Below are 21,537 nucleotides of genomic sequence, written 5' to 3'. Positions count from 1 at the left end.
GCCACCATGATCAGGGGAGTTTTCTTTCTCTCTTCTCCTCCTTTTCCTACTTTTATTGCACTTGTCTATGATGTGTTGATTGTTCTGATTTCTGATCTTATGCTTATGACACATTGAGGACACTGTGTGGTTTAAGTGTGGTCTATTGGGGGAGATTTTTATTTTTCTTTGTTAGTTTTTGTTTTCTTGGTTAAATTTTTTCTTTTCTAGGTTATTTTTGTCGTGTCTTGTGTACAGTTCTACATGTTTCTCTTGATTTCTGGACTTTGATTAGGTTGTAGATGTGTCTTTCACTTCATTGATACTCTGATTTGTTTGAAATCCTTGCTTTTCTCTGCTTGGGAAGATGATTATGATGTTTGAGAGGTTGATTTGATTGTGACATAAATTACCCTGTGTGAGAATTTGAGCCACTTTGTGTTCTTTCTTGTGTGTGATATGTCTCTTGATTGCTTGCACATATGCCTTGGCTTGACTCTTGTTGATAATTCTTGATTGATATGCATGTTTGGAAGTGATAAAGGCAGTTTTGTTTTTGAGCCTCTCTAGCCAAATAAGCCTACCGTGTTCTAAACCTTTGATAACCCCTTTTGAGCCTATACTTTCCTCATTTCTTTGTTTTGAAGCTCATACACTACCCCTAAGTGAAAAACCATGATTACCTTAACCTTAGGGAATTTTGGAGCTTTGGAAGTGTTTTGGGAACAAGTGTGGTCTCCTTGGGGTTTCTGATGAATTGGCTGGGTGGTTCCTTTTCTTGTTTTATGTTTGTAAATATGTTGTGTATCTTGTCTCTTATAGTTGTGTCCTAAACAGAGAGAAAAGAAAAGAGACAGGATGAAAAAATATAAAAAAAAATGAAAAAAAAAAAAGAAAAAAAAAATATTTTGTGAATAATGGAGTCAAGAAGAGGATTGAATTAGAGGTTTTGGGTGTGAGTTGACTGTGTTTACACTTGTTCCCCATTGCTCCTCTATTTCTTTTGGTTTGTAGCTTCTCATCCATATTTATCCTCCCTTGTCCTTGGCCCCATTTCACCCATTAAAGACCTTTTGATTTGAACATGCATATGTTTTGAGTGTTGATATTAGAGGTTTGCCAAGTCTGTTGTTGTTTGCTTTCTTGAGTGCATTGAGTTGAAATTCTTTACCTTATACACTTGAGAGAAACACTGATAGTGCATCTGTGAGTTTTTGTTGCTTTTGATTCACCTCTTGAGCTGATTGATCATTTTGCCATGTCTTGAATTGCTTGGATGATTTAATGAGTATCTGCTTTCTCTGATTGATTCTGTGTTGGATATTGTCTACTTCCTTTCTTGGTCCAGATTCCTGGAGAACTGTGTAATTCTGTTTCTGTTCCTGTTTTGGAGTCTTTGTTGTATGTCTGTCGAGTCTGTGTCACCTCCCTGATGTTTGAGTAGTTCCCTGGTTTTCGTCTTGGTTTTGCCCAGGAGTGCAAAAGACTAAGTGTGGTCTATTTTGATGAGTCGTTATTTCTTGAATTATATTTAGTTTATTGCACTTAAATAAACCAGGGAATTGTGTTTAATTGCTTGTTATTTCCCCGTTTTTCCGAATTCTGCTTAATTTGGTCGGAAATTTGTAATTGTGCTAATTTGGATTTTCTGAGCTGATTAAGTGCATTTTTGAAGTGCAGGAACATTTCGGAAATACATTTTGGGACATCAGGAAGAATGCCGAATAAATTCAAGACTCTTCACACAGACATTTTAGAATTAATTAAATTGTAACTCAGTAGTTTATAATTTCTGTATCAACTTTTATATTTTGGGACAAATTTTGGTAAATTAGATTAGACCCAAAATTAGAAGTTAGTGACTTGGCATCCTAGGGTTTTATTGTGTGGGCCCTACCCTAAAAAAAAGAAGGACACACGGCCCTTAAAAAATAGGCAGCCGCCACTCACTGGGTAGAGCTCTCGGTTTTGGTTTTTTTTAGGGGGCTTTTTGTTTTGAACGTTTTTGGGAAAAAATGTAAGATTCACGCTGTCTTCTGGAGAAATGGATTGAGCACTATTGCATTGAGCACTATTTTTTTGTCTTCTTTTATTTTCTTTGCTGCACGGTTTAGCTCACGGAAGAAGCTGGCTTGGTCACGGAGAGGAGAGCTGGAGACAATAGTGCACGGAGATGGAATGAGAAGTATGATTATGTGGTAGTAGATGCTGTCACATCCAGAGAGCAGCATTTCTTTTCTTTTCTTTCTTTTAATTAGAGGCACATTGGTAGTGTGGTGTGTACGGCCGAGAGTGAGATTTGGAAGAAAAGAGAATTGTTCTTTTCAGAGAATGAAGAAGTGATTAGACGGGGGTAGGTATACATGTACGATGGATAATGTTGGAAGAAGAAGATTAATTAATTCCTTGGATAAGTGGGTGCAGGGCCGCTACAGCTTAGAGGAAAAGTAGCTTTGTTTTTTTTATTTTTGTTTTTGGAATGAAAGGTAGATTAGGTGGAAGAAGGGGTGTCACGGCTGGAAAGCAATTTGAATAGATGGGAGTGGTTGTATTGTGCACGGGATTGAAGAGGGGCAGCAGCAGTACGTGGAGCTGCAAGGAGAATGGTTCACGGAATGTGAGCTGGAAGCACATCTAATTCCTTTTAGGCAATGCACTTTATTTTATTGAAGACAGCACACAAGTGTCACGGCCTGCTGCGTGTTGGAGGATTGATGTGCCACGGCTGGAAGCATAGAGGAGAAAACTGATTTATCTAGCTGCTGCCACGTCCAAGAGAGAGATGCTCCAAGGGTTTTCTTTTAAATTAATTTAAATGCTTTGATTCTATTCTCAAGTTTTTTTTGTTACAATTTTCGTATTGCATACACTTAGGTTTAAATGCTTGCTAATTTTTAAGTGATCTTTGCTTGATTACCATATTCTCCTTTCAATGTTAATCATCACAAAGTTAATTTTCACTCCTTTAAATTGGTTAATTTTCAATCCTTTAATTTAAAAGTAATGTTAGCTTTAGTGACCAACCGCTTTAATTTTGTAATTGAGACCGTTTTTACATTTCTGTTTGCAATCGTGTTTTAATTTAGTTCATTTTGAATCACAAAAATCACAACCCCCCTTTCGTGTTTGACCTGAGACTGAACCCAAATTGGTCCTTGAGAGACGACCTAGGAGTCACTTCCTAGTCTATACTGCATTCTTTTATGCACAATTTTTGTTGGGAGGTGCGACCCTCTCATCAAAATGGCGCCGTTGCCGGGGACCAATGGTTCAGTCCTAGGTCTTTTTTGTTGTGTTTGTGTGTGTTGTGTTTTGTCTTGTGTTGTGATGTGATGTGATGTGATGTTCTGTTCTGTTGTGTGTGTGTGTTGCATGTATAAATGTGTTGTGTTTTATTTGTTTCGTAATTTTTAGTATTTTTCTTTTTCCATGTCTACCTATTTTGGTTATGTGAATGGTGCTTATTCTGTGAGTGCCTCTGATTATGATTCTCCTTCTGCATGTTACTCTGATTATAATTCATATTCTGCTGATTTCTATGTTGAGAACAATATGACTCATCCTCTAATTTCTGAGAGTGCTCTTTGTGAGCCGGTTTCACTCAAGGAGGATGATCTTCATTGCGATCTCACCCCTGGACTGATACATTTGCTGCCTAAGTTTCATGGTTTTGCAGGAGAATGCCCACACAGACATTTGGAGGAGCTCCACATCATGTGCTCTTCAATGAAGCCTCCAGATGTCCCTCTTGATTACATTTTCAAGCAAAGTTCTAAGTTTGGGGTTGTGATAACAGTTGAAAAACTGTTATTTTCATGCTTAAAAGTGATACTAAAAGCAACCTTTAGACTTAGAAACTAACTTGAAATCATGCATTTTGGTTATATTTTCAGAAATAAGAGAGCTGGACAGGTTTATGCTTGATTTAAGTGTTTTTGTGCAGGTTTTGAGGTGAATTTGGTGAAAGAAGTGAAGAATAAGAGAGAGGACATTAGAAAAGACAAGAAAGAGTGCAAAAAGGAGAAGTCGAAGGCACCGATCAGCGGCAAACTACCGCTGAGCGGCACTCAAGAGGTGGCGTTGGAACCGCTGAGGGGCAAATGGCCGCTGAGGGGAAGAAAGAAGACGCGTAACCACCGCTGAGCGGTAAATGGCGCTGAGCGGCACTTTTTGGGCTTGGGCTTTTGTAATCTTTTGTAACTCTAGATTAGTATATAAGGGCTTGCACGTCCTTTAGTTAGTATCTTTGGCAGAAACGAGGCAAACACTCTCTCTTTCACCCCTTTGAAGGAGGATCTTGGATGCTCAGGCTACCTCTTCACCTTTATTGGGTTTATTCTTTCATACTTTCATTGTTATTCATCTAGGTTCACCATGAATATGGTGAACTAAACCTTGTATGTTTGTTGGGGAATCAATGTAATCTCTTGAAGCTCTCATATATGGATTTGTTGAATACATCTTTGAATTAAGACATATGCTTTCTTTTCATCATTAGTTAGGGTTTTTCCTCTTTGCTCAATGCTTGCATTGTTTAACTCATTCTAATGCATGATTATTGGTTTTGTTGATACGGACACGTACGGGGAAATCTAGATCCGGGGAATTTCTCCCAATATTTTACTGACAACATTATATTGGTTGCCTTAAGCTCCTGCACTCATGAACTAATCATTAGGAATGCTAGGAATTGTATGAACTATTTGATTAGGGAGAAGCCATCTAGAATGGTACATTAGAGAGTGGCATTAACAATGATGATTTGAAAGAGGAATTCCTAAAATATATGAGAGTGGATGAGATGAAATTGACCCCCAACAACATATTCATTCATTTAATCCATTGAAAGTGTTTATCTTATGTATTTGCCATTGATCAATTCATGCATACATGTTTATTTTCGTCTTGCATATTAAAATTTCAATCATTGTTTTCTTAAGTCTTAGCTAATCAAGAAATCACATAACTAAACTAGGCCGTGAGTCCTTTGGGAAGAACGATACTTGGTCTTACCAAGTTTTATTACTTGAACGATTCGGTCATACTTGCCGATTGTGAAACAAGTTTGTGACATCATATTTTGGTGCTTACAAATTTGTCCATCACCATGGTTTTCAATCTCTTTCCTGAAGAGGATGCCATTCCTGCATTCAAACATAAATCCAAAACCACAGAACATGATGTTAATCATTAGTAAACACAAAACAAAACTCCTTTCGAAGCTAAACCACCGCTGAGGGCCAGAATTTCCCCTCAGCGCCACCAGTGCCACATTCAAACACGCAATAAACCAGAAAAAACAAATCTGGCAGAGTGCCGCTCAGCGGTAAATGCCGCTCAGCGGTGATCTGCAGATTTTTGCAAATCTCTTTTTAAAACAGTCCTAACTCCACCCAAATGCAATTTTCAGTTTTCCAGTTCATAATGAAGCAGTTTAATCGGTTCAAACATCAAATATATCATCAAATCATGCATAGAAACTAAAACCCCTAAGTATTCATGCTTTGACAATCACATTCAAATTCAAGAACCCTAGAATGAACAAAATGCATTTTACTTACTTGGGTGGAGATGCTAGATGATATGAGAATGCTTCCAAACTAGAATGCTCTCTTCCAACCCCAAACTTTGATGGCACACTAGTATAAAAGTGAGTGGAAGAGAAATCTTCTAAAGAGGGAAGAGTAGAAAGATGTGGAAAACCTAGGAGAAGAGGTGTGGAAGTGTTTATGCAGAGAAGAACTTGAAAGAGTGTAAAAACGCGCAGCTTAGGGTTTAAAAATACCCCAATGGGCTCGGGTTCCGCTAAGGGGAACTTAAGCCCATCTGCGTTAGTACCGCTCAGCGGTAAATGCCGCTCAGCGGCACTTTCGTGATGTGCCCTTCTCCTTCTTTTCTTGACCTACGTGCCTTCCTAGCATACCCCTCATAGGTTCCCTGCAATTCAATGTTAAAAATGCTTATGCAAACCCTAACTAAAATAGACAAACAGAAAACAATCAATCAACTGGGTTGCCTTCCAGGTAGCGCTTGTTTAACGTCACGAGCCTGACCCAAAATCCACCAACACCCATCAGTAGGTGTTTCAAACTTACCAGCACCCATCAGTAGGTGCAAAATCTTCTCACCAACACCCATCAGTAGGTGTTACAAACTTAGTATCCTTCAGTAGATACTTAATCACCTAGCATCCTTCAGTAGATGCTAGATCCAACAAAATAATGTCCAGAATAATGTTCACAAATTATAAATTACAAAACTAAATCAAAAGTTTGTAAATCCACTGGGTTGCCTCCCAGCAAGCGCTTCTTTAACGTCACTAGCTTGACCCTGTTAAAGCTCAAGTTCCTTCTTCTTTTTTTTCTTCTTCCTACTGAACTTCTTCAGAAATTTGATCAAACCAGGAACCTGTTGCAGTGTCTCAATCATAGGAACTTTAATCTCCAATTTCTTGAAGATTTCCATGAAGCACTTAAATTTCTTTTCCTTCCTATGATTCTTCTTTAGATGAGGATGTGATTTTTCATGTGATTTCTTCTTCTTTCCTCTCATCTTCTTTTTCTTCCTTTTTCTCTCCCTAAATTTTCTCTTTTTCTCTTCTTTTATTTTTTTCTTCCTTTCTCTTTTTCTCCTCAACTTCTTTATCTTCACACAAATTTTCTTTCTCTCTTTTCTCTCAACCAATTCTTTTTCTTTTTCTTCATCTTTATCTTTCTCACTCAACTCTTCTTTCTCTTTTCTCTCTACCCTTTCCTCATCTCCCTCTAATTTTTCCTCATCAAGAATCTTGTCACTTTCAGTGATAATGACTTGCCCTTCCTCCTTAAGGTTAACATCAGTATTAACATCATCATTTAATATCTGACTAATGTGACGAAGTTGCATCTCCATTCTTTTACATGATTCTTCAATGCTTTTCTGAGTAGAGTCGGAATTTTTCAAAAATCGTTGAAGGGTGTCCTCCAACCTATCCAAACTTCCTGATAGAAAGGGTTGTTGCTGCCATTGTTGTTGTGGTTGGTTCTCAAATTGTCCAGCAGCTTGCCAAAATTGGCTTTGATCCATGCTTGAGTGAGGTTCCCACCATTGGTTGAGATTACTTTGGTAGAATTGAGTGCCCCTATAGTTAAACTCTTGACCAAATTGCATTCTGCAGACATTAGGCACAAAACCCTAAAAACAATTGTTAGCACAAAAAGATAGAGAAAAAAACTAAAGATTTAAAAGATATAAGAAGATAAAAGATTTAGAAGATAGAATCAAATAAAATAGAATAAAACCTAATCTAAAAAATAAAATCTAATCTAAAAGATAAAATAAAATAAAATCTAACCTAACCTAAAAGATAGAATAAGAATAAAATAAAATCTAACCTAAAAAGATAAAAAGATAAAATCTAATAAAATAAAATAAAATCTAATCTAAAAAAAATAAAAATAAAATCTAACCTAAAAAAAAATCTAATCTAATCTAACCTAAAATAAAATCAAATCAAATAAAAACCGAAAAATAAAAAACAGAAAATAAAAATAGAAAACAGAAAAACAGAAAACAGAAAAATAAAATAAAATCAAATAAAATACAAACTGAAAAATATAAACAGAAAAATAAAATAAGATAAAATAAAAATTCGAAATTTAAATTAAAAATAAAAAAAATAAGTCAAAGATAATCAATAATCACACAAATTAACCAGTTAAACCACGAATCCCCGGCAACGGCGCCAAAAACTTGATGGACAAATTTGTAAGCACCAAAATATGATGTCACAAACTTGTTTCACAATCGGCAAGTATGACCGAATCGTTCAAGTAATAAAACTTGGTAAGACCAAGTATCGTTCTTCCCAAAGGACTCACGGCCTAGTTTAGTTATGTGATTTCTTGATTAGCTAAGACTTAAGAAAACAATGATTGAAATTTTAATATGCAAGACGAAAATAAACATGTATGCATGAATTGATCAATGGCAAAGACATAAGATAAACACTTTCAATGGATTAAATGAATGAATATGTTGTTGGGGGTCAATTTCATCTCATCCACTCTCATATATTTTAGGAATTCCTCTTTCAAATCATCATTGTTAATGCCACTCTCTAATGTACCATTCTAGATGGCTTCTCCCTAATCAAATAGTTCATACAATTCCTAGCATTCCTAATGATTAGTTCATGAGTGCAGGAGCTTAAGGCAACCAATATAATGTTGTCAGTAAAATATTGGGAGAAATTCCCCGGATCTAGATTTCCCCGTACGTGTCCGTATCAACAAAACCAATAATCATGCATTAGAATGAGTTAAACAATGCAAGCATTGAGCAAAGAGGAAAAACCCTAACTAATGATGAAAAGAAATAATATGTCTTAATTCAAAGATGTATTCAACAAATCCATATATGAGAGCTTCAAGAGATTACATTGATTCCCCAACAAACATACAAGGTTTAGTTCACCATATTCATGGTGAACCTAGATGAATAACAATGAAAGTATGAAAGAATAAACCCAATAAAGGTTAAGAGGTAGCCTGAGCATCCAAGATCCTCCTTCAAAGGGGTGAAAGAGAGAGTGTTTGCCTCGTTTCTGCCAAAGATCCCTAACTAAAGGACGTGCAAGCCCTTATATACTAATCTAGAGTTACAAAAGATTACAAAAGCCCAAGCCCAAAAAGTGCCGCTCAGCGCCATTTACCGCTCAGCGGTGGTTACGCGTCTTCTTTCTTCCCCTCAGCGGCCATTTGCCCCTCAGCGGTTCCAACGCCACCTCTTGAGTGCCGCTCAGCGGTAGTTTGCCGCTGAGCGGTGCCTTCGACTTCTCTTTTTGCACTCTTTCTTGTCTTTTCTAATGTCCTCTCTCTCATTCTTCACTTCTTTCACCAAATTCACCTCAAAACCTGCACAAAAACACTTAAATCAAGCATAAACCTGTCCAGCTCTCTTATTTCTGAAAATATAAACAAAATGCATGATTTCAAGCTAGTTTCTAAGTCTAAAGGTTGCTTTTAGTATCACTTTTAAGCATGAAAATAACAGTTTTTCAACTGTTATCATCCACTTCGTCCACTTCCTTCACTTGCTCCACTTCCTGCACTTCCTCCACTTATTCAACTTCCTCCTCTTCGTCAACTTCGTCCACTTGGTGGACTTCGTCCACTTCGTCCACTTTGACCACTTCATCAACTTCCTCCACTTCTTCCACTTCCTGAACTTCGTCCACTTCGTCAACTTCGTCCACTTCGTCCACTTCCTCCACTTCCTCCATTTCCTCCACTTCCTCCACTTCGTCCACTTCCTCCACTTCGTCCAGTTCCTCCACTTCCTCCACTTCGTCCACTTCCTCCACTTCCTCCACTTCGTCCACTTCGTCCACTTCCTCCATTTCCTCCACTTCGTCAACTTCGTCCACGTCGTCCACTTCCTCCACTTCCTCCACTTCCTTCACTTTCTCCACTTCGTCCACTTCGTCTAGTTCGTCCACTTCCTCCACTTCCTCCACTTCCTTCACTTCCTCCAGTTCCTCCACTTTGTCAACTTCCTCCACTTCGTCAACTTCGTCAACTTCCTCCACTTCGTCCACTTCGTCCACTTCCTCCACTTCGTCCACTTCATCCACTTCCTCCATTTCCTCCACTTCGTCAACTGCGTCTACGTCGTCAACGTCAACCACTTCGTCCACTTCGTCCAGTTCGTCAACTTGGTCAACTTCGTCCACTTCGTCCACTTCCTTCACTTCCTCCACTTCCTCCACTTCCTCCACTTCCTCCACTTCCTCCACTTATTCAACTTCCTCCTCTTTGTCAACTTCGTCAAGTTCGTCCACTTCATCCACTTTGTCCACTTCGTCCACTTTGTCCACTTCGTCCACTTCGACCACTTCGTCAACTTCCTCCACTTCCTCCACTTCCTCCACTTCCTCCACTTTTTCCACTTCGTCCACTTCTTCCACTTCCTGAACTTCGTCCACTTCGTCCACTTCGTCACTTCCTCCACTACCTCTACTTCGTCCACTTCCTCCACTTCCTCCACTTTGTCCACTTCCTCCACTTCCTCCACTTATTCAACTTCCTCCTCTTTGTCAGCTTCGTCCACTTCATCCACCTCGTTCACTTCGTCCACTTCGTCCACTTGGTCCACTTCGACCACTTCGTCAACTTCCTCCACTTCCTCCACTGTGTGCACTTTGCCACTTTTTCCACTTCCTGAACTTCTTCCACTTCGTCCACTTCGTCCACTTCCTCCACTTCCTCCACTTCCTCCACTTCCTCCACTACCTCAACTTCGACCACTTCGTCAACGTCGTCCACTTCCTCTACTTGCTCCACTTCCTCCACTTCCTCCACTTCGTCCACTACCTCCACTTCATCCACTTCGTGCACTTCGTCCACTTCGTGCACTTCGTCCACTTCGTCAACCTCTTCCACATCGTCAATTTCCTCCACTTACTCCTCTTCGTCCACTTCGTCCACTTCGTCCACTTCCTCCACTTCGTCGACTTCGTCTACTTCGTCAACTTCGTCAAGTTCGTCCTCTTCCTCAACTTCCTCCACTTCCTTCACTTCGTCCACTTCCTCCACTTCCTTGACTTATTCCACTTCCTCCACTTCCCCAACTTCTTCCACTTCATCAACTTCGTCCACTTCGTCCACTTCCTCCACTATGTCCACTTCCTCCATTTTCTCCGCTTCGTCCACTTCGTCAACTTCGTCGACTTCATCAACTTCGTCCACTTCGTCAACGTCGACCACTTCCTCCACTTCGTCCACTCCGTCCACTCCGTCCACTCTGATGAGTCGTTATTTCTTGAATTATATTTAGTTTATTGCACTTAAATAAACCAGGGAATTGTGTTTAATTGCTTGTTATTTCCCCGTTTTTCCGAATTCTGCTTAATTTGGTCGGAAATTTGTAATTGTGCTAATTTGGATTTTCTGAGCTGATTAAGTGCATTTTTGAAGTGCAGGAACATTTCGGAAATACATTTTGGGACATCAGGAAGATTGCCGAATAAATTCAAGACTCTTGACACAGACATTTTAGAATTAATTAAATTGTAACTCAGTAGTTTATAATTTCTGTATCAACTTTTATATTTTGGGACAAATTTTGGTAAATTAGATTAGACCCAAAATTAGAAGTTAGTGACTTGGCATCCTAGGGTTTTATTGTGTGGGCCCTACCCTAAAAAAAAAGAAGGACACACGGCCCTTAAAAAATAGGCAGCCGCCACTCACTGGGGAGAGCTCTCGGTTTTGGTTTTTTTAGGGGGCTTTTTGTTTTGAACGTTTTTGGAAAAAATGTAAGATTCACGCTGTCTTCTGGAGAAATGGATTGAGCACTATTGCATTGAGCACCATTTTTTTGTCTTCTTTTATTTTCTTTGCTGCACGGTTTAGCTCACGGAAGAAGCTGGCTTGGTCACGGAGAGGAGAGCTGGAGACAATAGTGCACGGAGATGGAATGAGAAGTATGATTATGTGGTAGTAGATGCTGTCACATCCAGAGAGCAGCATTTCTTTTCTTTTCTTTCTTTTAATTAGAGGCACATTGGTAGTGTGGTGTGTACGGCCGAGAGTGAGATTTGGAAGAAAAGAGAATTGTTTTTTTCAGAGAATGAAGAAGTGATTAGACGGGGGTAGGTATACATGTACGATGGATAATGTTGGAAGAAGAAGATTAATTAATTCCTTGGATAAGTGGGTGCAGGGCCGCTACAGCTTAGAGGAAAAGTAGCTTTGTTTTTTTTATTTTTGTTTTTGGAATGAAAGGTAGATTAGGTGGAAGAAGGGGTGTCACGGCTGGAAAGCAATTTGAATAGATGGGAGTGGTTGTATTGTGCACGGGATTGAAGAGGGGCAGCAGCAGTACGTGGAGCTGCAAGGAGAATGGTTCACGGAATGTGAGCTGGAAGCACATCTAATTCCTTTTAGGCAATGCACTTTATTTTATTGAAGACAGCACACAAGTGTCACGGCCTGCTGCGTGTTGGAGGATTGATGTGCCACGGCTGGAAGCATAGAGGAGAAAACTGATTTATCTAGCTGCTGCCACGTCCAAGAGAGAGATGCTCCAAGGGTTTTCTTTTAAATTAATTTAAATGCTTTGATTCTATTCTCAAGTTTTTTTGTTACAATTTTCGTATTGCATACACTTAGGTTTAAATGCTTGCTAATTTTTAAGTGATCTTTGCTTGATTACCATATTCTCCTTTCAATGTTAATCATCACAAAGTTAATTTTCACTCCTTTAAATTGGTTAATTTTCAATTCTTTAATTTAAAAGTAATGTTAGCTTTAGTGACCAACCGCTTTAATTTTGTAATTGAGACCGTTTTTACATTTCTGTTTGCAATCGTGTTTTAATTTAGTTCATTTTGAATCACAAAAATCACAACCCCCCCCTTCGTGTTTGACCTGAGACTGAACCCAAATTGGTCCTTGAGAGACGACCTAGGAGTCACTTCCTAGCACTATACTGCATTCTTTTATGCACAGCTTTTGTTGGGAGGTGCGACCCTCTCATCAAAATGGCGCCGTTGCCGGGGACCAATGGTTCGGTCTTAGGTTTTTGTTGTGTTTGTGTGTGTTGTGTTTTGTCTTGTGTTGTGATGTGATGTGATGTTCTGTTTTGTGTGTGCGTGTTGCATGTATAAATGTGTTGTGTTTTATTTGTTTCGTGATTTTTAGTATTCTTCTTTTTCCATGTCTACCTATTTTGATTTCGTGAATACTGCTTATTCTGCCAGTGCCTCTGATTATGATTCTCCTTCTGCATGTTACTTTGATTGTAATTCATATTCTGCTGATTTCTATGTTGAGAACAATACGACTCATCCTCTAATTTCTGAGAGTGCTCTTTGTGAGCCGGTTTCATTTAAAGAGGATGATCTTCATTGCGATCTCACCCCTGGACTGATACATTTGCTGCCTAAGTTTCATGGTTTTGCAGGAGAATGCCCACACAGACATTTGGAGGAGCTCCACATCATGTGCTCTTCAATGAAGCCTCCAGATGTCCCTCTTGATTACATTTTCTTGAGCGCATTTCCGCATTCATTACAAGGAGCAGCTAAGGATTGGAAAGACTCTCTTCCTCTGAGATCCGTTACCGATTGGGGATATCTTGAGCATCAGTTTCTGAGCAAATTTTCCCCTGTGCAATATGCTTACAGCAACGGTCTTGGATGGAATGACCCTACCTTGGGATGGTATGATGCTCCACAGCATCAATATCAAGAACCACCATTCCAGAGTGCTTTTATGCCTCCACCAGTCCAGCAATACGAGAGTCAGCAGTATAGTGCTCCTGCCGAAATAGCTCCTCAGCCTTCTACTTCTGAGCCTACATTGAAGGAGTTGTTGGAGCAGATGACCATGCAAAACCTTCAGTTTCGGCAAGAGAACATGTAGTTCCAGCAAGAAATAGGAGCTGCCATTCAGAGTATGACTGATCAGATAGGGCAGATGGCCACTCAACTCACTAAGGAACAGTCTCAAGATTCAGAGTTACCATTTCAGACTGTTCAGATTCCAGATGATGATGATAGTGGCATCAACATAGAAGATGGGGAGAAGAGTCATGAACTTACTATTGTGCCATCTACTTTCCCATCATCCTATGTCCCTACTCTTGCACCTGAGGAGAGTGATGAGTATTTTGAGGAGCAGGCAGAAATAAGCAGTAACCCTGAACCAGGTAGACCACCTTCATCTTCCCACACTTTAGCAATCTTCAAGGAAGAGGAGGTAAGCATACCTCAATTTGATTATGTTGATGATTATGTGGTTGAGAGGTATGCTGATGATTATATTGTTGTTGAGTCTGATTTTAATTTCCCCTCTATGCATGATGAGAACCAATTTTTGCTGTTGCATCCGAATGTTTATTCTCCATGCATTGAACATGAATATGAGTCTGTAGTTGATATTGCTTGTGATTTTGAAATTGATTCATGTTCTGAGGATGTATCTGAGGTTCAGTCTGATAAATTGGGATTGGGTGTTATACCTCTGCATGTCATTTCTTTGGAGCCACATTGCACTAACCATGTTGCAGGAGGTACACATGAATTTGACCAACATGCACCCACAGTGGAAGGAAAAGGTGCTTACATACACACTAGTTTCAACATCAATAGGCACCAGCTGAACCCGCTCATCAACAATCACATCTTCTTAGATCCAGCTGTGGAAGACATTTCCCTGCTTGATCAAATATGGAGGATGAAGCAATTTTTCCTCAAAACTTCCTGGCTGGATCCAACGGTGGAAGACATCTCCCTGCAAGTCCAAAATTGGCAACTGCCACCATGATCAGGGGAGTTTTCTTTCTCTCTTCTCCTCCTTTTCCTACTTTTATTGCACTTGTCTATGATGTGTTGATTGTTCTGATTTCTGATCTTATGCTTATGACACATTGAGGACACTGTGTGGTTTAAGTGTGGTCTATTGGGGGAGATTTTTATTTTTCTTTGTTAGTTTTTGTTTTCTTGGTTAAATTTTTTCTTTTCTAGGTTATTTTTGTCGTGTCTTGTGTACAGTTCTACATGTTTCTCTTGATTTCTGGACTTTGATTAGGTTGTAGATGTGTCTTTCACTTCATTGATACTCTGATTTGTTTGAAATCCTTGCTTTTCTCTGCTTGGGAAGATGATTATGATGTTTGAGAGGTTGATTTGATTGTGACATAAATTACCCTGTGTGAGAATTTGAGCCACTTTGTGTTCTTTCTTGTGTGTGATATGTCTCTTGATTGCTTGCACATATGCCTTGGCTTGACTCTTGTTGATAATTCTTGATTGATATGCATGTTTGGAAGTGATAAAGGCAGTTTTGTTTTTGAGCCTCTCTAGCCAAATAAGCCTACCGTGTTCTAAACCTTTGATAACCCCTTTTGAGCCTATACTTTCCTCATTTCTTTGTTTTGAAGCTCATACACTACCCCTAAGTGAAAAACCATGATTACCTTAACCTTAGGGAATTTTGGAGCTTTGGAAGTGTTTTGGGAACAAGTGTGGTCTCCTTGGGGTTTCTGATGAATTGGCTGGGTGGTTCCTCTTCTTGTTTTATGTTTGTAAATATGTTGTGTATCTTGTCTCTTATAGTTGTGTCCTAAACAGAGAGAAAAGAAAAGAGACAGGATGAAAAAATATAAAAAAAAAATGAAAAAAAAAAAAAGAAAAAAAATATTTTGTGAATAATGGAGTCAAGAAGAGGATTGAATTAGAGGTTTTGGGTGTGAGTTGACTGTGTTTACACTTGTTCCCCATTGCTCCTCTATTTCTTTTGGTTTGTAGCTTCTCATCCATATTTATCCTCCCTTGTCCTTGGCCCCATTTCACCCATTAAAGACCTTTTGATTTGAACATGCATATGTTTTGAGTGTTGATATTAGAGGTTTGCCAAGTCTGTTGTTGTTTGCTTTCTTGAGTGCATTGAGTTGAAATTCTTTACCTTATACACTTGAGAGAAACACTGATAGTGCATCTGTGAGTTTTTGTTGCTTTTGATTCACCTCTTGAGCTGATTGATCATTTTGCCATGTCTTGAATTGCTTGGATGATTTAATGAGTATCTGCTTTCTCTGATTGATTCTGTGTTGGATATTGTCTACTTCCTTTCTTGGTCCAGATTCCTGGAGAACTGTGTAATTCTGTTTCTGTTCCTGTTTTGGAGTCTTTGTTGTCTGTCTGTCGAGTCTGTGTCACCTCCCTGATGTTTGAGTAGTTCCCTGGTTTTCGTCTTGGTTTTGCCCAGGAGTGCAAAAGACTAAGTGTGGTCTATTTTGATGAGTCGTTATTTCTTGAATTATATTTAGTTTATTGCACTTAAATAAACCAGGGAATTGTGTTTAATTGCTTGTTATTTCCCCGTTTTTCCGAATTCTGCTTAATTTGGTCGGAAATTTGTAATTGTGCTAATTTGGATTTTCTGAGCTGATTAAGTGCATTTTTGAAGTGCAGGAACATTTCGGAAATACATTTTGGGACATCAGGAAGAATGCCGAATAAATTCAAGACTCTTCACACAGACATTTTAGAATTAATTAAATTGTAACTCAGTAGTTTATAATTTCTGTATCAACTTTTATATTTTGGGACAAATTTTGGTAAATTAGATTAGACCCAAAATTAGAAGTTAGTGACTTGGCATCCTAGGGTTTTATTGTGTGGGCCCTACCCTAAAAAAAAAGAAGGACACACGGCCCTTAAAAAATAGGCAGCCGCCACTCACTGGGGAGAGCTCTCGGTTTTGGTTTTTTTAGGGGGCTTTTTGTTTTGAACGTTTTTGGAAAAAATGTAAGATTCACGCTGTCTTCTGGAGAAATGGATTGAGCACTATTGCATTGAGCACCATTTTTTTGTCTTCTTTTATTTTCTTTGCTGCACGGTTTAGCTCACGGAAGAAGCTGGCTTGGTCACGGAGAGGAGAGCTGGAGACAATAGTGCACGGAGATGGAATGAGAAGTATGATTATGTGGTAGTAGATGCTGTCACATCCAGAGAGCAGCATTTCTTTTCTTTTCTTTCTTTTAATTAGAGGCACATTGGTAGTGTGGTGTGTACGGCCGAGAGTGAGATTTGGAAGAAAAGAGAATTGTTTTTTTCAGAGAATGAAGAAGTGATTAGACGGGGGTAGGTATACATGTACGATGGATAATGTTGGAAGAAGAAGATTAATTAATTCCTTGGATAAGTGGGTGCAGGGCCGCTACAGCTTAGAGGAAAAGTAGCTTTGTTTTTTTTATTTTTGTTTTTGGAATGAAAGGTAGATTAGGTGGAAGAAGGGGTGTCACGGCTGGAAAGCAATTTGAATAGATGGGAGTGGTTGTATTGTGCACGGGATTGAAGAGGGGCAGCAGCAGTACGTGGAGCTGCAAGGAGAATGGTTCACGGAATGTGAGCTGGAAGCACATCTAATTCCTTTTAGGCAATGCACTTTATTTTATTGAAGACAGCACACAAGTGTCACGGCCTGCTGCGTGTTGGAGGATTGATGTGCCACGGCTGGAAGCATAGAGGAGAAAACTGATTTATCTAGCTGCTGCCACGTCCAAGAGAGAGATGCTCCAAGGGTTTTCTTTTAAATTAATTTAAATGCTTTGATTCTATTCTCAAGTTTTTTTGTTACAATTTTCGTATTGCATACACTTAGGTTTAAATGCTTGCTAATTTTTAAGTGATCTTTGCTTGATTACCATATTCTCCTTTCAATGTTAATCATCACAAAGTTAATTTTCACTCCTTTAAATTGGTTAATTTTCAATCCTTTAATTTAAAAGTAATGTTAGCTTTAGTGACCAACCGCTTTAATTTTGTAATTGAGACCGTTTTTACATTTCTGTTTGCAATCGTGTTTTAATTTAGTTCATTTTGAATCACAAAAATCACAACCCCCCCCTTCGTGTTTGACCTGAGACTGAACCCAAATTGGTCCTTGAGAGACGACCTAGGAGTCACTTCCTAGCACTATACTGCATTCTTTTATGCACAGCTTTTGTTGGGAGGTGCGACCCTCTCATCACACTCCGTCCACTCCGTCCACTCCGTCCACTCCGTCCACTTCGCCCACTTCGTCAACTTCTTCCACTTCGTCAACTTCCTCCTCTTCCTCCTCTTCCTCCACTTCCTCCACTTCCTCCACTTCCTCCACTTCCTCATCTTCGTCCACTTCCTCCACTTCCTCCACTTCCTTCACTTCCTCCACTTCCTCCACTTCCTTCACTTCCTCCACTTCCTCCACTTTGTCAACTTCCTCCACTTCGTCAACTTCGTCAACTTCATCCACTTCCTCCACTTCCTCCACTTCCTCCACTTCTTCCACCTCCTCCATCTCCTCCACTTCGTCCACTTCCTCTACTTCCTCCACTTCGTCCACTTCCGCCACTTCCTCCAGTTCCTCCATTTCCTCCCCTTCCTCCCCTTCCTCAACTTCCTCCACTTCCTCCACTTCCTCCACTTGCTCCACTTCCTCCACTTCGTCCACATCGTTCACTTCGTCCACTTCGTCCACTTCGTCCACTTCGTCCACGTCCTCCACTTCGTCCACTTCGTCTACTTCCTTCACTTGCTCCACTTCCTCCACTTCCTCCACTTATTCAACTTCCTCCTCTTCGTCAACTTCGTCCACCTGGTTCACTTCGTCCACTTCGATCACTTCGCCAACTTCCTCCACTTCCTCCACTTCGTCCACTTCCTCCACTTCCTCCACTTCCTCCACTTCCTCCACTTCCTCCACTTCGTCGACTTTGTCCACTTCCTCCACTTCCTCCAGTACCTCTACTTAGTCCACTTCCTCCACTTCCTCCACTTCGTCTACTTCCTCCACTTCCTCCACTTATTCAACTTCCTCGTCTTTGTCAACTTCGTCCACCTCGTTCACTTCGTCCACTTGGTCCACTTCGACCACTTCGTCAACTTCCTCCACTTCCTCCATTGTGTGCACTTTGCCACATCTTCCACTTCCTGAACTTCTTCCACTTCGTCCACTTCGTAGACTTCGTCCACTTCCTCCACTTCCTACACTTCCTCCACTACCTCGACTTCGTCCACTTCCTCCACTTCGTCTACTTCCTCCACTTCGTCCATTTCCTCCACTTGCTCCACTTCGTCCATTTCCTCCACTTGCTCCACTTCGTCCAATTCGTTCACTTCCTCCACTTCCTCCACTTCCTCCATTTCCTCCACTATGTCCACTTCCTCCATTTTCTCCGCTTCGTCCACTTCGTCAACTTCATCAACTTCGTCAACTTCGTCCACTTCGTCAACGTCGACAACTTCGTCCACTTTGTCCACTTCGTCCACTTCGTCCACTTCGTCCACTCCGTCCACTCCGTCCACTCCGTCCACTCCGTCCACTCCGTCTACTCCGTCCACTTCGTCCACTTCGTCATCTTCTTCCACTTCGTCAACTTCCTCCACTTCCTCCACTTCCTCCACTTCCTCCACTTCCTCAACTTCGTCCACTTCGTCAAGTTCGTCCACTTCGTCAACTTCCTCGACTTCCTCCACTGCCTCCATTTCCTCCACTTTGTCCACTTCGTCCACTGCCTCCATTTCCTCCACTTCGTCCACTTCGTCCACTTCGTGAACTTCGTCCACTTCGTCCACCTCCTCCACTTCGTCCACTTATTCCACTTCCTCCACGTCCTCCACTTTGTCCACTTTGTGCACTTCCTCCACTTCTTCCACTTCCTCCTTTTCGTCCACTTCGTCCACTTCCTCCACTTCCTCAACTTCGTCCACTTCGTCAACGTCGTCCACTTCCTCCACTTCCTCCACTTCGTGCACTTCGTCCACTTGGTCCACTTCGTCAACTTCGTCATCTTCGTCCACTTCGTCCATTTGCTCCACTTGCTCCACTTCATCCACTTTCTCCACTTCCTCCACTTCGTCCACTTCCTCCACTTCGTCCACTTCGTTCACTTCCTCCACTTCCTCAACTTCGTCCACTTCGTCAACGTCGTCCACTTCCTCCACTTCCTCCAATTCCTCCACTTCCTCCACTTCCTGCACTTCGTCCACTTTGTCCACTTCGTCAACTTCTTCCACTTCGTAATCTTCGTCCACTTCCTCCACTTCCTCCACTTCCTCCACTTCCTCCATTTCGTCTACTTCCTCCACTTCCTCCACTTCCTCCACTTCCTCCACTTCCTCCACTTCCTCCACTTCTTGAACTTCGTCCACTTGGTCCACTTCGTCAACTTCGTCATCTTCGTCCACTTTGTCCACTTCCTCCACTTCCTCCACTTCATCCACTTCATCCACTTCCTCCACTTCCTCCACTTCGTCAACTTCATCAACTTCGTGATCTTCATCCACTTCCTCCACTTCCTCCACTTCTTCCACTTCCTCCACTTCCTCCACTTCCTCCACTTCCTCCACTTCGTCTAGTTCGTCCACTTCGTCCACTTCGTCCACTTCCTTCACTTGCTCCACTTCCTGCACTTCCTCCACTTATTCAACTTCCTCCTCTTCGTCAACTTCGTCCACTTGGTTGACTTCGTCCACTTCGACCACTTCATCAACTTCCTCCACTTCTTCCACTTCCTAAACTTCGTCCACTTCGTCAACTTCGTCCACTTCGTCCACTTCCTCCACTTCCTCCATTTCCTCCACTTCCTCCACTTCGTCCACTTCCTCCACTTCGTCCACTTCCTCCACTTCGTCCACTTCCTCCACTTCCTCCACTTCCTCCACTTCCTCCATTTCCTCCACTTCGTCAACTTCGTCTACGTCGTCCACTTCCTCCACTTCCTCCACTTCCTTCACTTTCTCCACTTCGTCCACTTCGTCTAGTTCGTCCACTTCCTCCACTTCCTCCACTTCCTTCACTTCCTCCAGTTCCTCCACTTTGTCAACTTCCTCCACTTCGTCAACTTCGTCAACTTCCTCCACTTCCTCCACTTCCTCCACTTCCTCCACTTCCTCCACTTCCTCCACTTCCTCCACTTCCTCCACTTCGTCCACTTCATCCACTTCCTCCATTTCCTCCACTTCGTCAACTTCGTCTACGTCGTCAACGTCAACCACTTCGTCCACTTCGTCCAGTTCGTCAACTTGGTCAACTTCGTCCACTTCGTCCACTTCCTCCACTTCCTCCACTTCCTCCACTTATTCAACTTCCTCCTCTTTGTCAACTTCGTCAAGTTCGTCCACTTCATCCACTTTGTCCACTTCGTCCACTTTGTCCACTTCGTCCACTTCGTCCACTTCGACCACTACGTCAACTTCCTCCACTTCCTCCACCTCCTCCACTTCCTCCACTTTTTCCACTTCGTCCACTTCTTCCACTTCCTGAACTTCGTCCACTTCGTCCACTTTGTCACTTCCTCCACTACCTCTACTTCCTCCACTTCCTCCACTTCCTCCACTTTGTCCACTTCATCCACTTCCTCCACTTATTCAACTTCCTCCTCTTTGTCAACTTCGTCCACTTCATCCACCTCGTTTACTTCGTCCACTTCGTCCACTTGGTCCACTTCGTCAACTTCCTCCACTTCCTCCACTGTGTGCACTTTGCCACTTCTTCCACTTCCTGAACTTCCTCCACTTCGTCAACTTCGTCAACTTCCTCCACTTCGTCCACTTCCTCCACTTCCTCCACTTCCTCCACTTCCTCCACTTCATCCACTTCCTCCATTTCCTCCACTTCGTCAACTTCGTCTACGTCGTCAACGTCAACCACTTCGTCCACTTCGTCCAGTTCGTCAACTTGGTCAACTTCGTCCACTTCGTCCACTTCCTCCACTTCATCCACTTCGTGCACTTCGTCCACTTGGTCCACTTCGTCAACTTCGTCATCTTCGTCCACTTCGTCCACTTGCTCCACTTCCTCCACTTCATCCACTTTCTCCACCTCCTCCACTTCGTCCACTTCCTCCACTTCGTCCACTTCGTGCACTTCCTCAACTTCGTACACTTCGTCAACGTCGTCCACTTCCTCCACTTCCTCCAATTCCTCCACTTCCTCCACTTCCTGCACTTCGTCCACTTTGTCCACTTCGTCAACTTCGTCCACTTCGTAATCTTCGTCCACTTCGTCCACTTCCTCCACTTCCTCC

Source organism: Vigna umbellata, chromosome 6 (genome assembly GCF_029865625.1).
Source record: "Vigna umbellata cultivar VRB3 chromosome 6, Vumbellata_1.0, whole genome shotgun sequence".
In the NCBI taxonomy this organism is placed as follows: domain Eukaryota; kingdom Viridiplantae; phylum Streptophyta; class Magnoliopsida; order Fabales; family Fabaceae; genus Vigna; species Vigna umbellata.
The sequence above is the reverse complement of the archived record's forward strand: the minus strand, read 5'-3'. Positions refer to the sequence as shown.